Below are 9,727 nucleotides of genomic sequence, written 5' to 3'. Positions count from 1 at the left end.
TCTTTCCCAAATAAATCTTGATAATGATGAAATACAGAATGAAAAGCCTAAGATGTTTGGTTCTGCAACATCTAAAATGTCGTCTTACATCACCAATCACAAACTACACGAAAATAATTTCCTTTAATAGTCTCAATCTATGTTCCTGTACATTCATGACAAAGTAAAGGATTATCACCTCACCGAAAAAAATCACATGCTAGGGATTACTAATCCTAAACATCAGACATGGAAGATTAAAGATCATACGGCATGGTCATGTTATGGATTATCAACTCCTTGACCATGAAAATTGGAGAAAAGCCTCTTGTACCAAAATGCCTAAGATATTTGGGATGTCTTAATGGAAGCTTATTCAAGTGCAAACAACATTTCTGAGTTGCTTAATAATGAAACTAGATTGCATGACCTGGGTGGGGTGAGTTGAATGTTACTCAATATTTCAACATTCTCTCCAAATACTGGCTCAAACTAGATATGTATGAAACATACACATGAAATTGTTCGCAAGACTCTACTCTTTACAAAACAATTGTTGAATAGAAGAGAACCATTAAGTTCCTTCTAGGACTCAACAAGGAATTTGATGAAGTCAGAGAAAGCATAATGGGAACCAAATCTCTTCCATCAATTCGTAAAGCCTTTTCTAAAGTACAAGGGAAGAGAGAGGAAAGAAACACATGATGGCAGGTAATTCCACTACATTAAATATTGACAAGTCAGCTTTATAAACTCACAAGTCAACTTAGGACAACAAATTAAAGTAACCGGAGTTAACCCAAACCACGACTCAAACACAATATTATTACCTAATAGAAAGAGGTTACAAGGAGGATTCATACAAAAGGAAGAGCTACATAAAGTAAAGAGACATAATTAAAGCAAATAAACAACACAACAAAAAAAAGACAACAATCTCAATGAGTGGGAGCTCCGGATTGTAGGTGTAGAGGCAGACGACTGTGGTGAAGGTCGAACGGCAAAGGATCGTCAATGGCAAAGTATCTTGCTGTTGTTGAAATAGGAGGAAGGTAAGGGCAGCAAGGCAGCAATAGTGGAGGCGTAGAACCGTAGCTGGCAGAAGTAGAGAATGTCATCGACAGTAGAGGATCTGGTTGGGCAGAGGAGGGAGGTCCGCAGGAGGCAGGGACGGTGGCAGACAATCTGCAGGAGCAGGGAACAAAAGCGGTAAGGGAGTTGGTCGACTTACGAAAGGCAGGAAGGAGGGTTGTGGCCTGTCGGCGAAGGCGACAGTGTGCTGGAAGTAGGAAGAAAGGTTGAAGTCTACAGGGAGAAAGGCGGCAACTTGCGGGAAGCTGGACAGAGGGTTGCGGCTTGCTGGGAGGAAGGTGGCAAAGTGGTGGAAGGGCGGTGGCCTGCTGGAAGGAAGGAGGCAGCTTGTGGGAAACAGGTCAGCAGAGGCGGTGGCCTGTTGGCTGCAAGAAGGAGACGGTACAACAGACTGCAAGGATGCAGGGTGAGGTCCTGCGGTAGGCTGACAGGCAAGGGAGCTGCCTGCGGTGGCTGGGAGAAGGTAGGAGAGGCGGCGGCCTACAGGGATGCAGAAAGGAGTCGGAACAAAGGAGATAAGCACCACCTCAGACGGGGTTAGAGCCAGAGCACATCATTGATGTCGAATACAACTCTCAAGAGAGAAAGTACACAGACAAACCTGAATTCAGATGCAGAATCAAGACCCCTAATGCTAAGCACATCATCCCCTACTTACAAAGATGTTGGACCTATTTTAGGTAGTAAGAAAGGAAAATAAAATATAAACAAAATTTTACATTTTAGTAAAGAATTAAAAATACGAAAGGAGAATAAAATATAATTAGTATTTCAGATTTTAGGAAAGGATTTAAATTAGGAAAGTGCTAGGAATGAAAGGGTGAAAGTAAAGGGAAAAGGAAAGGGAGGGGAAAAGGAAAGGATGGAAAGAAAGGGAGGAAAGGGGGTCGGCAGCCCTCCCTTCTTGAGAACCGATCTGTCCAGCCAAGCTGGACCGAACCCTAGGCTGGTTCTCCCCAAAGCCCCACGTCAGTCTCCCGGGGTTGGGGGAGCTTTGACCTCATTGGTTGAAGCTTCCAGTCTTTCGTATGTAATTTGAGTCGCACCGAGATCCCACCGGCGATTGCATCGCCCTCCAATGCACCTAAGGGTCTTCCTCAACTTGCAAGAAAATTTTCATATCTATTTGTCCCCCTAAGGTTGTGGACCATGCCTACACTATTGAATCTTCCTAAAGTAACTCACAATCAGTTCAATCGGTCATGCAGTGAGAGTAATCTGGCCATTTCCGATTGGTGGTAGCACTGATAGAACGGTGTTGTCTTGACATACCCTCATTCGTATGTCTTGTATCTGGAGCGGGTGTCTTGATTATCTCGTCTGGTGTCATCACTAAAACTGGTCCCACATACGTCACTCTGCTCGTAAGGGCTCCTGTGATCTCCGACTCTGCCGAGGGAAGTAGAATGATGTGCTTCCCCTCCTTGGTGAAGAAATATGTGTTCATGAAGTTATCGTGCTTAGTCCTCCATTCAAACTGTTACGATCGTCCCAACATAAGTTGAGAGGCAGTCATAGGGACCACGTCACACCACACCTGATCATGCAAATATCCTCATATCGAGAACTCTACCAAGCATCTCCTGTTGATGCTGACTTGATTCTCCTTCTTCAGTCATGTCGGTGAGTACGACTAGGAATGCCTCTACTTATTGACTTGATTCTCCTTCAACCATGTCGGTGAGTACGACTAGGAATGCCTCTACTTAGTAAGTCCCAGTTTATCTACCATCTGAGTCGATTTCACGCTCTTGTTGCCCCCACTATTGATGATAAGATTGCATACCATTTTGTTCACTGTGCAACGGGTATAGAAAATGTTGTGGTGAAGCAACTGTAGATTCCTCGTGTCGTCGATATGCAAGAATCCATTGAATCACAAGTGCTTATCCCTCATCTGATGGAAGTTGATATACCTTAACTTGTTCCTCAGCTTTCTGCTCCTCGCTAACCTCTTCCACGGTGCCCTGCTCCGTAAAAAATACAAATCTGGTCGTCAGGCAGAGGTTGTGTCTGAATCCGTACCATCTGAAGCATTTTCTGACAGGTACTGTAGTTGGCCTCTTCTCATTGGGGGTAGTTTTATTCGTATTTGAACCAATTTTCTCAACCCCTGCGACGTTCTCCTGTTGGTTTCTCCAACTGTGTGTGGCTACCTGACTGGTGGTGATTGTCTGCCCTGCTTCTGTTGTCTCTACACTTTCAATGCAAGTGTCTGGACATGCCCCAGCGTCCAATACGGTTATAGTTACACCACATTGCTAATAATATGTTTCAAGCCCCCAAGGTATCTGGCTACTGTATTCTCCTCTGGCTCCATTAGCTCGAATTTCATCTGTAAGTGATTGAATTGGGTTGTGAACTCCTCCAGTGAAAAATCCCTCTATTGTAAGTTATGGTGTTTCAAGAACATATTCTAGCGATAGTGAGGTGAGAGGTATTTCTTATGCATTGCATTCTTCATCTTCTTCCACCTAGTGATCTTCTCATTGTCTTCTCTTTTCCTCTGCTCTACACATTCTCCCACCATAAGGAATCACTCGCCTATCCTCTGGCACCTCCTTATACTCGAATATCCGCTCAACAAATTGTAGCTAATCCAGGAATTCATCGGGATTCAAGCCTCCTTCAAAATCGGGTAAGTCCACCTTGACTCCGTACTTTGTGTCCTCCAAATGACATCTCCTCTTGGAAATTCTCCCTCTAGGAGTGATTCAGATATCCTTTTTTAGGTCTACTATAATATTGTATTCCGAAACGTTGCGGCCTGTCTTCTTCATCACTGAAAGTCTCAGCAAGGAAGAGATTCATATCGTCATTCCTTTCTCCATTTCGACTCTCCAGATCCTGGTCGAAGGAAACCTCTCCTTGTGTAACTCTTCATGCTCTGCAAGCCTCTGGTGAAGACGACGAAGTTCTCATCGTATCTCTTCCTAGGTAGGCTTGGGCATATTTCTCCTTGGCGGCATGATTGACGGTTTGAGATTTGTGGAAGAATGAAAAAAAGAATAAACAAATAATGAAAAGAGAAGAATGAAAAGTTGAGAGAGAAAAAAGAAGGAAAAAAATTGTCGTGGTCACTTGGGTAGGAGCGGATGCTAGGAAAACCTAGGATGAGACTGGAGTTGGGCTAACTCTGATACCAAATGATACCAGAGTTAACCCAAACCACGACTCAAACACAATATTATTACCGAATAGAAAAAGGTTACAAGGAGGATTCAAACAAAAGGAAGAACTATGTAAAGTAAAGAGAAAACAAACAAACCACACAACAACAAAAAAGACAAACAATCTCCACGAGTGGGAGCTCTGGAGTGTATGTGCAGATGCAGACAGTTGCGGTGTAGGCCGGACGACGAAAGATCGTCGATGGTGAAGTAACTTGTTGTTGAAGGGGGAGAAAAGTAAGGGTAGCAAGGAAGAGATAGTGGAGGCGTCGAACCGCAGCTGGCGGAAGTAGAGATCGTCGTCGATGGTGGAGGATCTGACTGGGCAGAGGAGAGAGGAATGCAGAGGCGAGGACCGTGGCAGGGTCCTGTCGGGGCAGGGAACAGAGGCGGTAAGGGAGTTCGTCGACCAACGAAAGGTAGGAAGAAGGGTTGTGGCTTGCTAGGAGGAAGGCAGCAGCATGCTGGAAGCAGGAAGGAGGGTCGCGGTCTACTGGGAAGATGGCGGCAACTTGCGGAAAGCTGGACGAAGGGTTGCAGCTTGCTGGGAGAAAAGCGGTAGCCTGTTGGAATGGAGGTAGCATGCTGAGAGGAAGGTGGCAGCATGCGCAAAATAGGACAGCAAAGGCTGTGGCTTGCAGGCTATAGGAAGGAGACGGCGTGGCAGACTGCAGGGGTGCAAGGTGAGGTCATGTGATCGGCTCACAGTCAAAGGAGCTGCCTATCGTGGCTTAGAGGAGTTAGGAGCGGTGGAGGTCTGCAGGAGTGCAGGAAGGAGTCAGAACGATGAGGATAATCACCACCTTGGACGGGGTTATAACTGAAGCACCTCGTCATCGTCAGATACAACCCTCAAAAGGAAAAATACCCAACAAAACTAAATTCAGTTGCAGAACCAAGACACCTAACTCTAAGCACATCATCCCCTATTTATAAAGAGACTAGAATTATTTTAGGTAATAAACAAGGAGAATAAAATAAAATTAGGATTTTAGATTTTATGAAAGGATTAAAAACAAGAAAAGAGAATAAAATATAATCAGGATTTCAGATTTTACGAAAGTACTTAAAATAAGAAAGTGCTACGAAGGAAAGGGTGAAGGAAAGGAAAGTGAGGGGAAAAGGAAAGACGAGAAAAGAAAAGGAGAAAGGGGGGGTCGACGACCCTCCCCACTTAAGGATCGGTCAGTTCAGCCAAGCTGGAGCGAACCCTAGGCCAATACTCCCCAAAGCACCGCGTCACAAAGAGTAACAGACCGTTATGTAAACATTACAATAAGATCGGTCATCTGAAATATAAGTGTTGGAAAATTTATCGAAAGCCTGCAGATTGAAAGTTCAACTAAATCAATGATGATTGAAAGAAACAAGCAAACAAAATATCAAAAAATGGCAAGCCTCATGAACATAGTTCATTAAGTAAAGAACAACTTGAAGCTCTCCAAAAGATTCTGGGGTAATATTCTAAAACTTCTACCACATTAAGGTAGTCTTTCATCTGCTCTTATTGCTCTCAACAAGAAGAATCCATCTTAGATAGTGGACTCTGGAACATCGAACTATATGAGAGGTCATATCATTGCTTTCCAATCATTCTATTCTTGAAAACACTATGCTGCAGTTAGAACCGTAGATGACTTTCTCTCATCTCTGGAAGGAAGAGAATGTGTGAGACTCACAAAGGATTTTAATCTTCGATTTGTGTTTTATGCTCCTAAATTTCACTGTAATTTATTGTCAATCAGGGACAGAAAGATCATTTGTTCAGAAACATTTGGAGCACAGCTGTTTTCAAAACTGCAAAACACAAACAACAATCAACTTATCGACAATAATTTCCTACCACATCTATTACGCAATAACTTTTTAACAAGCTGCAGCTGCCCCAAACAAATCCTAAAATTATAATCAATATGACACGATGCTCGAGGGAGAACCGGTCGGTCGTCAAGGGAGGGGGGTTGTCGCCTTCTCCTTCCCCTTCTACATTTCCCTCCCCTTTTTCCTTCCCCGATCGTCAAGGGAGGGGGGTTGCCGCCTTCTTCCCCTTCTACATTTCCCTCCCCTTTTTCCTTCCTTTCCACTTTTCTCCCCCTTACCATTTCTTCCTCACATTTCCTTCCTAAGCACTCTTCTATTTTAAATCATTTCTCAAAACCGGAAATTCTAATTTTATTCTCCTTCCTTATTTTAAAACCCTTTTCTAAAATGTGAAATATCTTTTTATTCTCCTTGCTTAATTTAAAAGTATTTCCTAAAATTCAAAATCTCTTTTTATTCTCCTTATTTTAAAAGTCTTTACAAAAATATGAAATCATTTTTATTCTCCATTTTAATTTCAAAAATCTTTCCAAAATCTAAAATCCTTCCTAAAATAGGTCAAGCCTCATTATAAATAGGAGGTGATGTGCTTAGAGTTAGGAGACTCATCTTTGATATTTGAAGTCGGGTTTTAGCCTTGACATTTTCCCCTTTGAGGGTTGTATCTGACGTCGAGGTTGTGCTCCAGCTATCCCTCGTCCGAGGTGGTTATCGTCTCCACAGGTATGGGTGAAACTCCGGCTGTAGCTCGACCTCGACGAGATCACAGGTCTGGTGAAACTCCGGCTGTAGCTCGACCTCGACGAGATATTTATCTATCCTTCCACCCTGCAGTTGTCCGCCCGCTTCCCAACCCTACAGCAGACCACCGCACATCTTCCCCAACAATTGTCGGTTACTGTCGTCCCTCCAACATGTTGCCAGCCTTCTCCAAGCAAGGCCACAGCTCCCATACTCCATCTCAACACATAGCCGCCCTTCTTGAACAACCCAATCTTGTTGTCCTCCTGCCTAGAATTCCTCCCAGCACTCAGTCAACCAACTTCCAGCAGTCTACCTTGTTGTCAAAGCCTTTCCTATCGCTGCTAGCACTTCCCCACTTGTTATCCACTCTCCGAAAGTACTGAAAAGCCTTCCCCGTTGCTGCCCCACCCGTGCTAATATCAAGCGAAACCAATTCACGAGTTTGTTATAGTCAGAAAATGTTGTAAGTGTCATGAATTCAGACATGTGGAGGTAGAATGCATAGTGTTATATTTCACGGAGCAGGGCGTTGTTGAAACTTGGGGTAAGGACACTGCAGACACAGAAGAGCAGTTCGAACGAAAATTTTTATTTGATGGTGTCTTCCCCGAGGAACTCCCTTATTCGTGGATACAACTGATGTCTTTACTCCATGTGATCAAAATGAACATGTGACTTTTGATGAGATTGTGATTTCTACTCTCCTAGAAGATGGAGAACTTATTGTTGGGATTACAAAAGTCACATACATAAGAAGATGTCAGAATTTAAAATTTTAATGGATGGTTTTAGTAACGATCAACCAATAGTATCACGGGCAGTTACACTTCCAGACCTCAACCCCATTGCTCCACATGAAGAGACAAAAGGCCAGAGTGAAGCCCTGTTATTGGAACGAAGCAAAAGATGTCAGTCCTCCAAAACTTCCATAGTCAAAGGGAAGACCCAGAAGATAATAAGAATCATTCATCAACCAAACTCTTGCAAACCCTTGAACCCGCTGAGGGCCAACTTGTCATAGACGAGAAGCATATGAGACATTTACTTGTTCAAAATTTGGCTCAGGAGAACCTACATCGATGTGTACCTTCTGCTCAGATTATACCAAACTAGATCAGATCGATAGAGAGATATGCTCGCTGGTGGGAAAGCTTCTCGGACGATTTGGGAGCCAGGGCAATATTAGTGGAGATCAAGAAACAATTACAGAGAAACAGAAGCTCCGACAGATGAAGTCGAAGCTCTTCCAACCCCAGGAGACTGACGTGAGGCTAGGGGGAGGACCGACCGGTCTTCAAGGGAAGGGGGGTTGCGGCCCCCACCTTCCCATTCTTCCTTTCCCTCCTCCCCTTTTCCTTCCTCCTTTCTCCCACTTTCCTTTTTTTCCTCACTTTTCCTTTCTCTCCCCCTCACCTTTCTTTCCTAAACACTTTCCTATTTTAAATCATTTCCTAAAACCTGAAATTTTAATTTTAAACTCTTTCCTTATTTTAAAACCCTTTTCTAAAATTTGAAATATCTTTTTATTCTCCTTGCTTATTTTAAAAACATTTCCTAAAATATGAAATCTCTTTTTATTCTCCTTGCTTATTTTAAAAATATTTCCTAAAATCTGAAATCTCTTTTTATTCTCCTTATTTTAAAAGTCTTTCCAAAAATCTGAAATCATTTTTATTCTTTCTTCTTATTTTGAAAGTCTCTCCACTGTCTGAAATTCTTCCAAAAATAAGACGAGTCTTTTTATAAATAGGAGGGGTCTTGTCTTTGATATTTGAAACCATATTTTAGGCTTGATATTTTCCCCTTCGAGGGTCGTATCCGACGTCGAGAAAGTGCTCCGGATGTCCCTCATCCGAGGTGGTGATCGTCTCCACGGGTCCGATTGGTGCTCTGGATGTAGCTCGACTCCGACAAGATATTTATCTATCATTCTACCCTTCATACTGTTGTCAACCCGCTTCCTAGCCCAACAGCAGGCCATTGCACCTTTTCCCCAACAACCGCTGGCTGTTGTCCTCCCTCCAACCTGCTGTCAGCCTTCTCCAGCAAGACTGCAGCTCCCCATACTCCATCTGACCACTCAGCCGCCCTTCCTGAACAACCCAACCTTGTTGTCCACCTACACAAAATTCCTCCCCGCACTCAATCAACCCACTCCCAATAGTCTAGCTTGTTGTCCAGGCCTTTTCTATCACTGCCAGCTCTTCCCCGCTCGCTGCCCACCCTCCGAAAATACAGACGAGCCTTCCCCGCTGCTACCCCACCTTCCCAGCTTACATCCCCAGCTTCCAACCTACCTCTGAGCCGCCCAACAAACGTTCATGCAGCCCAACAAACCTTTGCACCACCATAATCTACTGCCTCCCTCCTCCAGTTCACCATCCAACCCCTCGGTCCCTCTCCCGCATTCACAATTATTGTCCCCAAGCCTCCGGATTTACTGGGCTAACCTCCACCTCTCTTGGGATACACATTTATGGTGTTGGCTTGTGTCTTTATGTTTGTTTTATTTCATGTTTTGAAGAATCGTTGTAACTGATTTCAAATTCAACAATAATATTTATGTTTTTTTTGTGGCTTGGACTTTATCCTCCAGTATCACAATAATAATGAAAAAGAAACTAAAAGTAAAGCAAGTAATTTCATACCCTCAATTGACTAGCAAAGTGTTACATGTTGACACTTGAAAATTGTAGTTTGTTTCCATACAATCAATTATGCTTAATGTATATTATTTTAATATTTAATTATTTAATTATTAAAATATATCCTAAATAAAGAAATTCTGCATTATACTAGCTATTTCTAAGATTAATAATGGTCATATTTAGCTCAAAAGATCAACAGGCAAATTATTAATTTTTTCCTTGTAACTTAAATAATCTGTTAGAATTCTTTATACTAGTGAGCTTTAGTTCATC

The 9,727-nt window shown here is 43.0% G+C and overlaps 1 protein-coding gene across 4 annotated transcripts in view; it reads right to left on the bottom strand.

The window, feature by feature from the left end:
- LOC110022985 (vacuolar fusion protein MON1 homolog) overlaps positions 1-9,727 on the bottom strand; it is an 89,400-nt gene that overhangs the window by 2,712 nt on the left and 76,961 nt on the right. The window lies entirely within an intron of this gene.

The sequence above is a fragment of the Phalaenopsis equestris genome, unplaced genomic scaffold, assembly GCF_001263595.1.
Source record: "Phalaenopsis equestris unplaced genomic scaffold, ASM126359v1 Scaffold000203, whole genome shotgun sequence".
In the NCBI taxonomy this organism is placed as follows: domain Eukaryota; kingdom Viridiplantae; phylum Streptophyta; class Magnoliopsida; order Asparagales; family Orchidaceae; genus Phalaenopsis; species Phalaenopsis equestris.
This window is presented reverse-complemented; position numbering and strand designations above follow the sequence as displayed.